At 36.7% G+C, this 18750-nt stretch overlaps 1 protein-coding gene across 1 annotated transcript in view; it reads right to left on the reverse strand.

Annotated features, from left to right (window-relative positions):
- The window catches only part of WWC2 (WW and C2 domain containing 2), a 252848-nt gene that overhangs the window by 219814 nt on the left and 14284 nt on the right, over positions 1-18750 (reverse strand). The window lies entirely within an intron of this gene.

Genomic DNA, 18750 nt, shown 5'->3' on the forward strand with positions numbered 1-18750 from the left:
GCAACAGTGATGAAAAGACAAAAGGAATCTATAAAATGCATTTAAAATAGCAAATCAAATTTCCCTAGGAATGAGGTTCCTTAATGAACAAAGCTGATTTTGATAACTGAATTTTAGTAATCACTGCTTCCTTTTAATCTTTTTTGAAAGTATTGAAGAATTTTGTAGAAATAATTCCAAAAGCTAGCCTATTTCAGAATCAATTATCTTCTCTATTTTTTTTGAAAAGTGGAAAATGCCTTTCTCCAGTCTGAGGAGTTTCCTAGTCTTTATTAAAATCATAGTTGCCCCTCCTTTCAGGGGATCTTGATTTTAGGAAATTACAAAGTTCAGTGAGTCAACACCATAATCCACAAAAGGCTGCTTCAGCTGGATGGCAAACCAGAAGGAAGAAGAGGATGATGAGAATCGTGCTACAGGAGAACTCATCAAAGCAGGAGAGAGGGAACGTTAGCCTAGAGGTGAAAAGACTTGGGGATGAGAGGATGACAGATCCCAGGAGGTAAAAGGAAAACCTTTATAACAATTAGAAACTTGTAAAAGAGAGAACCGGGGTCGGCTAGGTGGTGCAGTGGATAAAGCACCGGCCCTGGAGTCAGGAATACCTGGGTTCAAATGCAGTCTCAGACACTTAATAATTACCTAGCTGTGTGGCCTTGAGCAAGCCACTTAACCCCATTTGCCTTGCAAAAAAAAAAAAAAAGAGAGAGAGAGAGAGAGTGTAGGTGGGGCCAGTGGGGGGGGGGGGACAGGAATTTGCTGAAGATATTTAAGGAATTCCTTGTTTATATATAAATTGACCTTTGAAATCTCAATCAACTTGGATTCAAGGATAAGTGAGTAAGGAAGCTAAATTTACTAGAATAGAAAAAGTCAAAACTGGAAAAGTAGTTACAGCCATGGATTATGGAAGGCTAGAACACTGGACTCCATGAGTCTGCAAGATATCTATTAAGTGGGGCGGCTAGGTGGCACAGTGGATAGAGCACGGGCACTGGAATCAGGAGTGAGTACCTGAGTTCAAATCCGACCTCAGACACTTAATAATTACCTAGTTGTGTGGTCTTGGGCAAGCCACTTAACCCCATTTGCCTTGCAAAAACCTAAAAAAAAAAAGATATCTTATAAACAATAGATCAATCACATAAAGTTTTTCACCAGGAGAGGGACTTGCTAGACATGCCTTAGGAAAATTAATCTGCTGCTAATGCAAGCAGAAACTAAAGGCAAAAACGACCAGTTAGTCTAAGCATGAGGTTGAAAATAATATTCCACACCTATCTCCCAGGTTTCCTATGAGTTATCAGAGAGATTAACATATATAAACAGCATTTCCCAAACCTTAAAAGCCATATAAAGTAAAAGTTATTTTTTAATTTTGTTACCTGTAATCTGACCAGGATAATATATAAATTTCTTAATCTTAGTCTCTCTGCTTCTATTAACACAGCAACTAGCAACTGGAGAAGCTTAAAAGGAAGGGGCTCATTCCAAAGAGATTTTCATTTGTGGGGCACATGAAGGTTTGCACAGCACTTTCCTCATAACAAACTTGCGCAAATATTAGTCCCAATTTTTCAGTAAAGGTTTAAGAAGTTTACCCAAAGTCTCACACACAGCAAGTAATTGGCAGAAGTGGGCCTCAAACCAAAATCTTAAGGCTCCAAATTCAATGGTCTTTTTACTCCTCAACCAAAAAGGAATAATCATCAGAAGCGATGAATTGGATGATCAAGAGGAGACACAGACAAGCCTGATACACATTTATTAATTACCTCATAAGACTATATATAACTGCTAAATTGTATTCTATACACTGTTGTGGGAGTTAAAAGATTAATAATCAATGAGGGTTAGAGAAGCTAGGGAAGTTTTTCTAAAAAACTTGTAAGAACTAGAACTTAGCCTCAGAAAAGAGAAAGGACTAGAATAAATTAAGGCCAGAATATAAGTACAATATAAGCAAAGACATGCAATGTTTCTAAGAAAAGGGAAGGGTACCTATTGAAAATAGAAAGGGAAAAAAATGTGGATCAATAGGAATAAGGTCTGATTATCAGGGACCCTGAAAGTGAGGCATAGAACTTGAACAGATTCCTTTTTTCTATCCCTATGAAGTCTAAATGTTTAGGGAGGAGAAAATAACTCAATTAAGGGGTAAAGATGGTTAAAGATGATTATATTACAATAATATGCAGGATAGATTGGAGTAGCAGAATTTGGGGATCAGAAGAGGCTACTGCAATCATTCAGACCCAGAACAAAGACAGGTCTGGTTGCTATCAAAGCTGAAAGTAAAAAATACACAGAAGACATTTTCCAAGGAAAAACTAATAGGAATCAAAGGGGAAATCTGAGTTTGATCAAATTAGCCACCATAGGAAAGATGGTAAATTGTTTTTTTTTAATTGGTTGAATTAAAGGTGAGAAGACACCCAAGCAGATTAGAGATTTAGAAGGATTTTGAGGGCATAAAGCATTCCTTGTCAGGAACAAGAGAGCCAAGGACAGGGTCTAGGAGAGTATCTCTCTCATTATGGAATAAAGAAGAAAATGGAAAGTATCAGTGAGTTGGGGAAGGGAACAAAAATTATATTGTGATGTGCCCCAGAAGTCAAGAATTTAAGGGAGAAAAGTTTCAAGTACAGTGGGAATAGTTACTATGAAATCAGAGTTCATAAAAGTCAGAGAATAAAGAACAAGAACAGGTCACTGAACTAGTTACCCCATGACACAGTTGTTTATGGTAGAGTGGTAGTGAAACAAGGTAAGTAGTGGGGTGTTCAGAAAAAAATAAATGGAAACAGAAAGTGTGGCCCATTCATTTATAAAGTTTGCTATTGTAAGGGAAAGGATAAATATTGTGAAAGCTAGGTGAACTTGAAGAGGATACTAATTCTAATGAATACCATATGATTATGACATTATTATACCACACCATTACTAATTAATCAAATTAAATTCCTTGTGGGGAAAAAAAACTTTTTTTTTTTAGGTTTTTGCAAGGCAAACGGGGTTAAGTGGCTTGCCCAAGGCCATACAGCTAGGTAATTATTAATTGTCTGAGACTGGATTTGAACCCAGGTACTCCTGACTCCAGGGCTGGTGCTTTATCCACTATGATACCTAGCCGCCCCCTAAAAAAACATTTTAAAAATAAAATAACCACAAAGATACATGCTGCTCAGAACTATGCATCACTTTGCTTAACTAAATCAGGAATGGCTGACTATTCAGGAGAAAAAGCTGATGAGATCACATTTTTTTCCCCAATTCATGGAAAACATTTATAATACTAATGAAATCTTAGGACAATACTATATTTATTTTAGAAATATGGCAAGAGTTCTAAGATAATAAGGAAATTGACTCAATTTAGTGAGAACAAGTTTACTAGACAGGTCTAACCACATTTGTCTTAAAAAACTAATCCTACAAGATCTCATTGTACCTATTCTATGAACTTCTTGTACAGTGGAGTAGACTGAATGTCTACTGTATTTACATGCTTCCAGTGAGAGAAAATAGAGGTTTGTAGCTTTTCTGAAAGAAAAGTCATATGAAGCTAGGTGGTAGTGTAATTTAAGGATTGGAATGTCAGATTAAGAATTTAGAAATTCAGATAGACAGTCTGTCCTTTATTCTTGAAGAAGACCATTACATCAGGGAGGTGATGCCATGACAAGCACATGAATTGGATTTAAGGGAGGGGGTGCTATGCTCAGTCACCAGCCTCACTTTCTCCTCCAGTCATCTGATCTGGGTCCAGTGACCAGAAATGAATCAGGACAACTGGGGATGGCTTTAGAATACAGATAATATCCTAGGTTTGATAGTCTCTGTAAAAAATAAAAAGTCACAGCTTCCCTAATATCTAACTGGTAAATTTGAGTCTCAAAGAATTCATTTGATTAGAGAATATGAAACATTTTTTCATTCCAATCCACCCTTCTTTTCCCAGGACATTATTGGATCCTGAGACTTCAATGTATCCAAATAGCAATATTAGGAACTTAGATCCTCCAGGGCAAATGGTATAGATATTACCGGAAATAGAATACAGATGACCTAGGTTCAAATCTGGGCAGAAACATTTCTTATCTGTGTGAACCAGGACCAATTGTTTTTTTTAATCTGTAAAATGAGCTTGATAATAACATTTTCAAACTGTAGATAGCCATAAAAAATGTATGTTGTTATCATTTATTATTACTATTACCTACTTAAAAGATAAAGCACTTCATAAACCTTACTACTAAAATTTCCATTTTCAATACTTTATGAACTACTTTCTGTATTTGTCTGAGAAATTTTTGCTCAACTTCCTATGTCCTTAACAGTCTATCTATAGAATATATTTATAGTATAGTACAGAACTTAAACCCACAGCTATACTTTAGTCTTCTATAACTGAATAAAATTCTCTAGGACTATTTCCTGTTCTGTAAAATGTAGGGATTGGATTAAATGATCTCTAAACGTCCTTTTCACTTCTAAATTCTAATTAGCTCTGTAAGAAAATACTTGCACACACATTAATTTTTTCCTTACAACTCCATTTCTTACCCCTTACAGAGAAAATAACTGGAAATACAGGAAAACTATAAAATTTGAAAGAAAATGACTCATGTAACATTCTTCAAAACTACATTAATTTTTAAATTATTTTTATGAGGATATTTGCATTCAGAGTTTTGCAATTCAGTTCAATTTAGATTCAATAATGAAGTAGATATGCCACTTTAATCTGGATGAACTTAAGTATCAACCTGTGAGGAATTAAATTTCATAGGCATATGTCTCTATCACAGAGATCAATGCAGTCACATCTTTGTATGCCAAACCACAGATGTCTGACACTTTAGCAACCCTAAGTGATCTTATTTAAATTACCAAAGATGCACATCACTGCCCCTACATCAGTCACCTTGGAATTCACTACATGGAAGCTTCAAAGCTATATATTGCTATACTCAGCACTGAAAATCTATTTTAACAGTCTATTCTCAAGGAGGTCAGATCATTTTAAAAAATTAATAAAATAATAGCTAGCACTTACAGAGTATGTTAAGGTTTACAGCTCCTAGACCTGGAATAAGGAAGACTCATCTTCCTGAGTTTAAATTTAGCCTCAGATACTTAGAGGCTGTGTCATCCTGGAAAAGTCATTTAACCCTATTTACCTCAGTTTCTTCATCTGTCAAATGAGCTGGAGAAGAAAATGACAAGCTACTCCAGCACCTTTGCCAAGAAAATCCCAAATGGGGTCAACAAAGAGTTGGACATGACTGAAAAAAGCCACAAAGGTTTATAAAGTGCTTTAAAATATCTCATTTTAACTTCACAATGACCTGTGGATTAAGTACTATTATTATTCTCATTTTATAGATGAGAAAACTGAAGAAAATAGAGATTAATGCCAACTGGAAACCCCAGGCAGCCAGTGGCACCCTGACTCTATACCTTGCCAATGACAGAGATGCTAATGGTGAGGCTACTCATTCCCTTCTTGGGCAACTTTGAAGACTACTAAAAAATTCAAATTAAAAACCATCTCAAAGCACTATATATGAAACATATCCTCAAAGAAGGGATACAAGAAGACTCCCCCATTGCACCACTTTGCACAGATTCTTGGTTGTATATGTTTCTGACTTTACTTTTTGCCTTTCATGCTTTTAATAAAACTTGTAATCTGGAAAAAAAAGAAAATAGAGATTAAGTGACTTGATTATGATTTGTGACAGGGTCTCAGATCTGAATGATTCCTGGTCTAGTGCTCTAATCACAGCTAGACCTTTTCATTTAAAGATAACTGATTCTAATCCAATTAAGTTTCTAAATTCAGTTAAGGTCAACAATAGCCAAAAGTTATCAAGAAAAGGAGTTTGCCTTGATAGCTCCAAGTTGATAAATGTAGACAAATAGCAATTCTTGGTCTGGCCTCTTTGATTAGTTTGTAAGCACACCTGAGAGTGCACCCCTGGACATTCTACAACATCTGCTAGCTCTCAGGACATTTCAGATATCTTCAACAAGCAGGTAGCCTTAGGAACCTTCCGTGGTTGCTGGGCCAGGAATTCAAAGCTTATTTGACTATTAACCAGAAAGGGGGAAGGGCAGGGGAGAGGAAAAAAAAATTAAACCTACTAGTGGCCTTGGAGTCAGGTAAAGGTAACCTTATCTCCAAGTTAGATAAGAGCAAAGGGTACTTAGACTTTGTATGGACCCCCTTGGCAATCTGTAGAAGCCTTTATAAACCCTCTAGCCTCCTTTGCACATTTCTCTAAATGATGGATGGGTAAACAAAAAGAGGAGAAATACTATTCAAATTCATACCAGTCAGTCTTTCATATTAACATTTCTGTTGAAAAAGCTAATAAGGAAAACAATAAAAAACACTGGCTAAGAGATAATTTGTGGAAGTCAATAAGGATTTCAATGATTCAATGATCTAGTCTATCTTTATTTCCTCAAAACAGGTAGACAGCACCAGACCTGGATTCAGAAAGATTCCTCTTCCTGTGTCAAATCTGACCTCTTTCTAGCTGTGTAAACCTGGAAACATCATTTAACCATATTTTTTTAAACTTAAAAAAACTTTACTTGCCTCAGTTTCCTCATCTGCAAAATGACGTAGAGAAGGAAATAGCAAACCACTGAAGTATCTTTGTCAAGGTTGGACCAAACAACAATAATATCCCTGTTCCAAATGATCACTGCTGCTGTGTGTCATTTAACTTTGATTTGTATTATTGGGTAATGATGGAGGATAGAGGAGGGGAATAGCAGTATTGAACACTGCACAAAGACTCTAGAACAATCATCAAAGAAAAATATGAATATCTGTAAGAAGATAAGGAAAGGGATGTAGAAAAGAAGTGAATTCATCAATTATCTTCTATTCTCCTTTAGTCATATGTGCTTTAGTCATAGCAGAAGCAAAATAGCTTTTTATCTTTCCTGCTATTCCATGTGCTCAGAAACCAAAGTACATTCATTCTAAGAGAATGTGATATGATTCATTTAACAGTTATTTACTTATTTCCTAGTACTTATAGGTACTAATTGTTGTTCAGTCCAATCTGGTGCCACTTTTTGTGACTCCATTTGGGGATTTCTTGGCAGATACTTGAGTGGTTTAGCATTTCCTTCTCCCTTTCTTTTTACAAATAAGGAAACTGAGGCAAATAGGGTGAAGTGACTTGCTGAGGGTCACATAGTTAATAATTGTCTGAGGCCAGATTTGAACCCAGGAAGAAGAGTCTTCTTCACTTTCAGGCCTGGTTATTCTATCCATTGAGCTACTTATCTGACTAGATTGGTACTAAGGAGTTATAAAGAAGATCCTACTATCCCTTCTCTTCAACTAATTCTAGTTGAAATCTTAGAATTATAGATTAAAGTTGGAAGTGAGCTTTTAAAGGCAAGGAAACTGAGAGCCAGAGAGATTATATTACATGATTTATAGTTAGAAAGTGCTGCTGGGATTCAAACTAAGATCTCTGCCTGCAAATGCAGTGCTTTCTCCACTGTCCCACACTATCTCTAAAACATAAGTTTAAACAGCCACTCAACAATTGTTTGTCCATAGGAAATACAAGCATGAGCCACTTAACACTGCCAATCGACTCCACAAAAAAAATCCATCACTAAGCATTTATTAACCTTATACCAAAAGAAGGTTGAAATGGGTACAGGATTTAGACATTAAGGGTGATACTATATAGACCAATTATGAGAACAAGAAATAGTCTATCTCTCTGATCTATGGAGAAGGGAGAAGATTATAACCAACCAAGAGATAGAAAACATCATAAATTGATTTTGATTAAGTTAAAAAGTTTTATCCAATGCAATCAAGATTAGAAGGAATGGGCCAAGATGATGGCACAAAGCTAACAAGCTCCCAAAGCCTTTCCCCACCGAAGGTAAATGAAGCCTCTACTCTGACACTCACACTACAGATCCCACCAAGAAAAAGAGAAGATTCAAAGAAGTCTGCAACTGTAGACATCGTAGAGCATCTTCAGTGAAGGTCTGTCTCTTTGGGGGAAAGGAGAAGAAAAGTCCAGGAGGCAGGAGGGTGGGGAAAGCCAGCAAGAGGCTTTTAGCCACAGTACAATCCAGGTCCTGATATCTTAATAATAGCAGAGGTCCCGGCAACTGGATAGTAAGCCAGCGGGGGGGGGGGGGGGGGGGGGGGGGGGGGGGGGGGACAGACAAACCTCTGCAAAACAGCAAGCCAGGGATCAGAGACCACAATAAAAGCCTGGATCTATGCTCCATATACCTCAGGAGCAGAACTACAACAACAAAGATGAGCAAAAAAAGTTAACGCTCACTATTGAAAACTATTTCACAGATAAAGATGACAGCAATGCCATATCTGAAGAACAAAGGAGTGAAAAATCACTCACAGGAGAAGTATCAAAACAGTCTATAAATTGTACTCAAATATAAAAACTCATTTAAGAGCTTAAAAAAGAATTTAAAAAACCAAAGAAGAGAGTTAGAAGCAAAATGGAAAAAAAGAAATAAGTCATGCAGGAAAACTGTGAAAAATTGACAAGAAAATTCAATATCTTTAAAAAGGAAACACAAAAGGTAATTGAAGAAAATAAAATCCTAAAAACTAGAATTGAACAGCTAGAAACCAATGAATCTATAAGACTGCAAGATTTCATCAAACAAAATTAAAAAGCTGAAAAAATTGAAGAAAATGTAAAATACCTTCTAGGGAAAATGAATGACCTGGAAAGCAGATCCAGGACAGATAATTTATTAATCATTGGACTACCAGAAATCCTGGACCAACAAAAGAACCTGGAAAATATCATGCAAGAAATTATAAGGGAAAACTGCCCCAATCTACTAGAACAAGATAACAATATAACAATTGAAACAATCCACAGAACCCCTCCAGAAAGAGACACCAAGATAAAAACTCCAAGGGTTGTAATAGCCAAATACCAGAACTCTCAAATAAAAAAGGGAATATTGCAAACAGCAAAAAGAAAACAATTCAAATACAAAGGAAACACTAATATCAATCTCAACATTGAAGGATAAGAAGAACTGGAATAGCATATTTCGGAGAGCTAAGGACTTGGAATTACAATGCAGAGTGTATTACCTTGTAAAATTCAGCATATATCATCAGAGAAAAAGATGGATGTTCAGTGAAATACAGGACTTCCAGAATTTCCTGACACAAAGACCAGAACTGAACAGAGAATTCTACTGACACATACACAACTGAAGAGTTACATCAAAAAAGGTAAATGAAAAAAGGGACTGAAAAAACAAAACTGTTTGAACAAATCTTGGCCCCTAAAAGAGAAGATATAACAATTCTAACTCATTAGAACTTTACCTCTCTAAGGATAGAGGGTAGAATATAATTGAAGAGAATGAACCTAAAGGATATGGGTTTAATTGAGTCTTGCCTCTCAATTGAAGAGGTCCAAGCTCATATCACTATGTCTGAGACAAAAAGCCCTGAAAAAAAAAGCAGGAGTGTTAAAAAAAAATATTAGATTAGAAGGAATGCAGAAAGCTGGTAAATAATTTTTAAGTTAGTATTTCTGATAAGGGATTCATTTCTAAAATATATAGAGAACTGAGAAATAAGATAACAAGTCATTCTCCAATGGATAAATGGTTAGAGGATATGAACAAGCATCTATTCATCTAAGTAATCTATAGTTGTATGAAAAAATGCTCTAAATCATTACTGATTAGAGAAATGAAAATTAAAACAATTCTGAAGTACCACCTCACTCCTATCAGATTGGCTAAAATGATAAAAAAAGGAAAGTGATCAGTGTTGGAGAGGAAAACTGGGATACTAATGCACTACTGGTGGAGTTGTAAACTGACCCAACTATTATGGAAAGCAATTTGGAACTATGCCCCGAAGTATGTGACTACCCTTTGCTTTAGCAATACCAATCTATAAGCCTAGAGAGATAAAAAAAAGTGTCAAAGACTCACATGTACAAAAATATTTATAGCAGTACATTTTGTGGTAGAAAAAAATTGAAAATAGAAGGAATGCCCATCCATTGGGGAATGGCTGAAGAAGTTACAGTTTGTAAATGTTATGAAGTACTATTGTAAGATATCATTGAGCAGTCAAACTTTAGAAGTTTGTAAAGACTTGCATGAAGTGATGCTGAGTGAATTGAGCAGAACCAAGAAAACATTGTACACATAATCGACAACATTGTGAGATGAATCAACTATGATGGACTTAGCTCTTCTCAGCAGTTCAGAGATCAAGGACAAGTGAGAATTTATTATGGAAAATGCCATCCACATCTGAAGTCTGAATACAGAGCAAATTATACTATTATTCAATTTTGAAGCTTCTTTTATGTTTTTTATTTCTCACTTTTTTCCCCCTTGGTTCTAATTCCTCTTTCAAAACATGACTAATATGGAAATGTGTAAAACACAATTGTACAAGTACAACTTTCACCAGATTGTTTGCCACCATGAGAAAGGGGGATGAGTAGGTGGGGGGATGGTAGAAAATTTGTAGAAGTCATAAACTTGTAAATAGAAGAATATTGAAAAACATCCTTGCATGTTATTGAAAAAATAAAATATAAATAATAAGGTGCAAAAAAATAAACATTTATTAAGTACCTACTATATGTCAGCCACAGTGCTAAGTACTTGGGGTTCAAAAAGAGGCAAAAGAAAGTCCCTGCCCTCAAGAACCGTACAATCTAATAGAAAAGACAAACAAATATAAAGAAGAAATAATTATTAACAGAGGTAAGACATTAAAATTAAGAAGGATTGGGAAAAGCTTCCTGTAAGATGGAATTTTAGCAAGGACTTGAAGGAAGCCATCAAAGTCAGTAGTTGGAGCAGAGAAGGGAGAACTTTACAGGCATGGAGCTATAGTGAAGTGTGAGCAAGAAGACTAAAAAGATAAGTCATGGCCAGACTATAAAGAACTTCAAATACCAAACACAGAACTTTACATTGTATCCTGGCGGCATCCCCTGCAACTTCTTTGGAAGACAGGAGGACACCTAATTAGAACCACACTTTAGAAAATTGAACATTTAGAAAAATCACTCTGGCATCCGGTTGAATGGCAAGAAGATGATTTGAAATAGGGAGAGACAAGGCAAAGAAACTAGTTAGGACAGGGTAATAATCCAGGCAAAAAGTGAAAAGGGCATGAACTAAGGTAGAAATAAAGAAATTGGCAATGGACTGCATATTGGAGTGAGTCAGAGTGAGTGAGAAGTCAAGAATGACACAGAGGTCAAGAAGGATGAGGATTGAAAATGGCCATTAAATTTGGCAATTAAGAGCTCATTGGAAACTCCATAAAGGGCAGGTTCAACTGAATGATGAGGTCAGAAGCCAAACCACAAAGGAGTGCTCTAAAGTCTATGATGTCTTGAATTCAGAGAGGCCAATGGTACAAACATAGGAAGATAAATCTGGTGAAGCTAATATAAACCTCTGTGAGAGATGGACTCAAGAGTAAAGCAGAAAAAAGACGAGTTTTAAGTCAGCCATTGTATTTTACTCTCTTCTTTGTAAACAAAATACAACTTTCTACGTAAAAGGGGTTTGGGGATGGGCTTAGATAGGAAAGGAGTCCCTGGCCTCTTCAAAAAATGTAAACAGAGTGGGCAGTTAGTTTTCTCTCTTGGCAGCTGTTTAGGAGACTGGTGACTTCAGGGTTTATACTCAAGGAGTAAGTCTGGATGACTGGGAGAATGCAGGAAAGGGACAAAGAGAAGTTTTTCTTTTCACGGTAATCCTGGATTCTCAGAGGGAGAATTAGAGTTCATTATCACTATAAATCCCTGAGTATTGGCTAGTTCCCAGATTCCATGCCTTTAACTGGGAAGCTTCCTTACCCAACCAAATTTCCCAGTGAATAAGTCAAACAAATGCCAAGGAGGGGGGGAGTCCTAGATTGTTAAATCTGAATCATTTTCAATTCATGGGGGAAAAAGTCTATCCAGTAGTACACTGGAGAAAAGGTATAATACTACAGAATTCCAGTTTTTTGCTGGAGCTGCAGTACTTAAATTTTCGTACAAATGGAGCAATTTGTGTACTTTGCAATCATCTCTAGTGGAGGTACACACTGCCAATTTAGAGAGCACAAAAGAGTATAATCAAAATTACACAATCCACAGACCAGGAATCAGTAAAACTCCAGCCAGGGTAGGGTGGGAAGCAGGGAAACAAACACAGGGACAAAAGAAGTCTTTAGAAATGAGATAACTTGTTACAAAGGGGAAGAAGAAAGTCCAGGAAAGGGGAAAAACTAACAAGCTTGAGAAACTAAGCCTAAATCGCAAGCTTTCCATGGGAGCTACAATGTTGTTTCTTCTCTACCCCGTCAGACTAGTGACTAAAAGGCCTCAACGCTTGACTACCCGGCTGCATCTCATAATGTCTGTCCTCATTTGAATAGTATTTTAGGAATGTTTTGTCAATGTGTTGGATGATTATTCATTTCTCCTGCATTCTTTCTTTCACTTTTAACAATTATGGCTGTATTAAGTTTCTTTTATCATACCTCCATTCTTACGGCCAAAGGATAGGCTGTTTTTACCTGTTAAATTCATATCTTTGTTCACATTTCCTTGAAAAGGCAGAGTTAACTTTCACAACTGTTGCTCATGGCAACAACACAGGAACAAAAGAAAATATTTCTCGCATGCATAATCGAAGCATTTAATTAAAATTCACACACCAAACCTGGTTCTAAAACCAAGTCAGAAGTAAGAAAAAAATGTAATACAGGATCCCATGTGGAAAATACACACAGTGTTTATGAGGCTACCACAAAGGAGGGGAAAAGAAGGGAAAATGTGTGAAAAGGGAAAAATGCCCAAGCATAGAATGTAGAAAACCCTTATGAAAAGCATCATGATGGCTGCTGCCCAGCTTCAGATCAAATAACAGAATAAATAAAATAGAGCAAAATGAGTGTGCTTCTCTTTTTTGGAGGTTAAAGGCTTTTACAGAACCAGTCCCTTAAACAAGGCACTATAGCAACTTCCCAATGCTAGCACCCTACCTTTCAGTCACTTAGACTGTTTGTGAAAGATACCCAAAACAAAATGCAAAATGAAGACTATGGCAAAAAAGTTTACTAAGAATCAGTCTTATAAATAGACTATGTGTATACCTTAAAATTAATTATGTTTTTTAAAAGTTTCTTTTTTTTTTTTAAGATTTTTCGAGGCAATGGGTTTAAGTGGCTTGCCCAAGGCCACAAGGCTAGGTAATTATTAAGTGTCTGAGGCCGCATTTGAACCCAGGTACTCCTGACTCCAAGGCCGGTGCTCCACTGCGCCACCTAGCTGCCCCCCAAAATTTCTTTTTTCAAATAACTTGGGAAATGTTTGGAAAGGAGACTAATAAAGCATGATACAAGGAAAAGAGGGCTGGATTTAAAATTGGAGGTCTTGAGTTCAAATTCAAATACCATCTATTTCACTGTATACCATGTCATTTAACCATTTAACCACGGGCTTCAGTGTCATCACTGGCAAATAGAGGATTGCACCAGATGATTTCTAAAGTCTCTTAAAAGTTCTAAAGCTATGATCTCATCATCGAAATACTTTCACTTATGATTGATCCCTACACTTTATTACCAACTGCTACGACAAGGTGAGTGGGGCATTTGGGTGAAGAATAACTGGGTTGGGGGCAGCTAGGTGGTGCAATGGAGCACCAGCTCTGGAGTCAGGAGGACCTGGGTTCAAATCCGGCCTCAGACACTTAATAATGACTTAGTGTGGTGACCTTGGACAAACCACTTAACCCCACTGCCTTGCAAAACAAACAAAAAAAAAGAATAACTAAGTCAACAAGTTCTTTTAGGTTGAAGTGACAGATAGAAATGTTCCTTAGCATCTCAAAACCAAATCTGCGAGAGGATTTTTAAAAGTGCAAGTAGCAACCACATTTATTGAGTATTGTGTATTATTGTTACATATATGAAAAATGTTTTATATATATATGTATATTTAAGTATATGTAAAGTTATATAACACATTATATAAAAAAATTAGTAGACAGTAGAAATAAAAAATTAGTAGAAGACTAGCCCCAATCCTCATGGAGTTTATAATCTAGCTGGATATAAATTAAAAAACATAAGGTGAAATGTAAACAGTTCAAGACAACAGAAAAGATAATCTTTCAAGTACTGCCCTATAGAAGTTCAGAAGGAGAAACCTCTTCAGGATTCAACAGTTAAAGGTGCAGCTAGGTGGTACAGTGGATAGAGTACAGGCCCTGGAGTCAGGAGTACCTGGGTTCAAATCCGGTCTCAGACACTTAATAATTACCTAGCTGTGTGGCCTTGAGCAAGCCACTTAACCCTATTGCCTTGCAAAAAAAAAAAGATTCAACAGTCAGGGAAAATTTAAGCTGGATCTTACAGGAAAAATAGAATTGCAAAAGGCATAAGGGGCATAAATGAGCAAAAACAAAGAGACATATATGCAAGGTCAATAAACACTTCTCGAATGAATGAATGAATGAATGAATGAATGAATGAATGCAAGTGGCTCAAGATCAGGAACAGTCTGACTAGAATACAAACTGCTTAAAGGGAAGTATGGGGGCAGCCAGGTGGTGTAGTGGATAGAACACCGGCCCTGGAGTCAGGAGTACCTGAGTTCAAATCCGACCTCAGATACTTAATAATTACCTAGCTGTGTGGCCTTGAGCAAGCTACTTAACCCCATTGCCTTGCAAAAACCTAAAAAAAAATAAAACAAAAGGGAAATACAGTGAAAAAAATCCAAAAAGTTTTACACATAGATTGTTGGAGGCCCTGAAATTCCAGACTAAGAATTTCATCTTCTAATCAAGACAATAAAGAGGGGGTTTTGGAGCAGAGGAGGGGTCTGGACTTAACAAGTATAATTTTAGCATCTCTGTGAAGGATGAAGATCACTGGAGACCTCTGGATGGGAGACCATTTAGAAGGTCACCTCAAGGCTCCAGACAAGAAATGATGAGGACCTGGTCTAAAAAAGAGGGCATATTTTAGATGTTAATGGAAAGTCAGTAAGACTTGTCACCTGATTCACTCCTTTCTCCTTCCAAAGAAAAGAACATTTCAAGCCTGAGTGACAAGAAATAATTCACAGTAGGGTGTTGGACTCCAACACTCCAAAAAGTCCAGGGAGCTCTGGGTTCAAATTCTACTTCTGGGACCAAGATTCTCTAAGCCCTGAGTAAAATGTGGATAACAAAGTCCAAAGAATCAATCCCAAGGCAGAATCAGTACCACAAGACCAGACCATGTGAAGAACAACCATGATAACATCAATATGGTATTTTGTAAACCTTTAAGGGATAGATGTAAATGGAGCCATTATTATAAGGAAGATGGCCTTTGACAACAATAAGGATGAGAGAGATATTCAGTATATAGGGTGTTAATTTGGTAAACCATTCAGATAGAGGCATCCAAGCAAAAGAACAGAAAAAAGTAGAGTCTGGGACTCATCTGCAGAGATGCAATTACTGTATCTCAGGTATAACTAGAAGATGTCTAAGGTTCCCTTCTAGCATGAAATCTATGATCGTGTAACTTTTACAATTAAAAAGGATTTTGAGGTATGAAAGAGATGTCTTTGCATCCCTGGTGCCTACAATACAGAAAACACTTAATAAATGATTGTTAAAACTGAAACTAAGAGATATCCAATGGATAGCCATAAGCTTCTCAATAAAGTCAGAACTGAAGTCATCTTCTGAGAAGAGAAGCAGGGGGGAATAGTTAGAGCAAGTTGGGAATTATACCTAAAGGGCAACAATATATACTAGGTCTGTATCCCAAAGAGATCACATAAAAGGGTAAAAAACCCCAATATGTACAAAAATCTTTATAAGCAGCTCTTTTCATAGTGGCAAAGAATTGGAAATTAAGGGGATGCCCATTGATTGGGGAATGACTGAACAAATTTATATAAATGTGATGGAATGCTATTGTTCTATAAGAAAACCTGAGGGACGGGATTTCAGAATAGTATGGAAAAACTGGCATGAATTGATGCAGAGCAAAGTGAACAAAACTAGAATACCATTCACACCTTCAGCAATACTGGGTGATGATCAGCTATGATGGACTTGCAAATAAGCAGTATAATAATCAAAGACAATTCTAAAAGTCTTGTGATAGAAAATACCATCCATATCCAGAGAAGGAACTATGGGGTTTAAATGCAGATCAAAGCTTACTAGCTTCAATTTTTAAAAGCTGTCTTACATATTATATCTTTTTTCTTCTCTAATATTTTTCCCTGTTTGGATTTGATTTTTTCTTTCAAAATATAATTAAATGGATCTATGTTTAGCATGGTTATACATGTATAGGAATATTAGATTGCTTTCTGTCAGGGGAGGGGGGGAGTGGAAGGGAGGAAGAAAAATGCAAAACCTTGCAAAAAAATGACTGTTGAAAACTACCATTGCATGGAGTTGGAAAAATAAATAAATTATTTAATTAAAAAAAATAAAGAAAAAGCCTACAGGAACTTGGAAATAGGAAAAAAATTTTCTGATAGGGTTAATCCAGGCATGTGGATTTTCAGTGTATGAAGTATCCTTGAATTGTCTAACCAAAGAATCAAGAATGAAGGGAGGGAAATTAGAAATGGTATTAGAGAACTGGGGTTCAGGGGCAGCTAGGTGGCACAGTGTACCAATCATGGAGTCAGAAGGGCCTGAGTTCAAATCCAGCCTGAAACACTTAATAATTACCTAGTTACGTGACCTTGAGTAAGTCACTTAATCCCATTGCCTTGAAAAAAACTTAAAATAAAAAACTGGAGTTCAGCATTGCCTATCACATGCCAAGCACTGTCCTAATAGCTAAGGATACAAAGAAAAGCAAAAGTCATTCCCTGACCTCAAGGAGTTCACAATATAATAAGAGAGACAAGCAAATATGTAATAAATGAGAGATAAATTGGAAATAACTAAAAAAGAGAGAAAATGCTAAAATTAAGAGGGATCCCACCTAAGAAGGTGAGATATTTCTTGGGACTTGAAGGAAATCAAGGGGACCAAGGGGCAAGATGAAGAGGGAGAGCATTCCAGGCATGGGCTAGTCAGAGAAAATACCCAATGACTATGGTTCAAAATGAGTTTAAGGTAAGAATTCATTATCTAGACTCCTACACCCTCCCTTTTTCCTAACTTTTCTAAGTCTATTGAAAGGATCCAAGACCATTATCTCAGAATCATTCTCTCTCCTCACTCATCAAGACCACTTATTTGCTAAATCACATTCTTTGTACCACCACATTATGGATCAAATCCTTTCCTTGGATTTCCATTCATCACCTTTCACTTGGTCTCTGCCTCCAATCTGGCCCCTCTCCAATCAGTCTTCTCTGATGCAAGAGATTCCTGTGGCTTCTAGGATAAAATACAGAATTTTAGCTAGTAAAGTCTTGTCCAAATTTATTACATGTTATTTTCCTTCCCCAGCCAAAGTAGTCTGTTGGGGATCCTCTAAGTCCTGTTTTCAAGGCTTTTCAAAGATTGTCCCCTATACTTGGGATGCACGGCCCTCCTCTCCTCCACCTCCACCTCTACCTCCACCTCCTAGAATTCTGAGCTAATGCTCATTCAGATACCACCTCCTATAGAAAGACTGTCTTTATTATCTCAATTACTAGAGTTCTCCCTTCCAAGGAAATCATTTTGTATATTTTAACTTCTCTGTTTTTAATTTTCTCTGCATATGCCGCTCTCCAGCAAAGCAAGAGATAAATATGCCTTTATATTTCTAGTACTTTGCTTTTTAAGTGTTTATTGAATAAATAAGAACAAAGAAATCATTCAGGAGGCTAAGTGGAGTCTAAGCCCAGAGTTTAAATGTTGCTTCATACTTTCTGTGTGACCCTAAGCAAGTCACTTAGTAACTATTCACCTGTAAAATGAGGATAACAGCACCTACCTTGAAGAATGGCTATGAAAAGAAATGAGGCAATATTTGTAAAACACAATCTAGCTATTAGTTAGCTACAGTTCACAAGGGGTAAGCTTTGAGGATAGACACAAAATATCTGTCTTCAAGCAACTTACAGTCTACTGGAGAGAAATAAAATATATACAGATAAGTGAATACAAGATATGCAAAATAAGAATATAGAATACAGGGAAGTTTAAGAGAGGATATAAACATGACAACAGGGAATTAGGACAGACCTCCTCTCAGATATGGCACTTGAACTCAACCTTGTAAGAACCTAGGATGCAATGCTGAGGAGTACCTTCTACATATGGGGGGCAGAAGCATGCTGCTTCGAAGAGGCAAGAGGGGAGATGGAAAGTACAGGAAACAGCAAATAGGCCAATCTGGCTGGAAGAAAGAGAACCATACAATGAGCTTGGCATTATAGGCACAAGAACCAAACTGTGAAGGGCTTCAAATGTCAAATAGGAAAGTATACACTATATACTAGAGACAATTGAGAGCTAAGGGGGTTTCTTGAGCAGGAGAAATAACTTGGTCATACCTAATTTTTAGTAATATAAATTTGGCAGCTGGGAAAATTAATTGGAGAATGTTAAGCCTAGAGGTAAGGATGTCAAAATAGGAAATCATTATACTGCTTAGTAGTCCAGAGAGCATCAGTTAAGATGACAGCTAAGTGAAAGAAGGGATGGAAAGGATCGAAGGAATGTTGTGGAGGTCATGGAAACTGAGGAAGTTGATAAACT

The sequence above is a fragment of the Macrotis lagotis genome, chromosome 3, assembly GCF_037893015.1.
Source record: "Macrotis lagotis isolate mMagLag1 chromosome 3, bilby.v1.9.chrom.fasta, whole genome shotgun sequence".
NCBI classification, from domain to species: domain Eukaryota; kingdom Metazoa; phylum Chordata; class Mammalia; order Peramelemorphia; family Peramelidae; genus Macrotis; species Macrotis lagotis.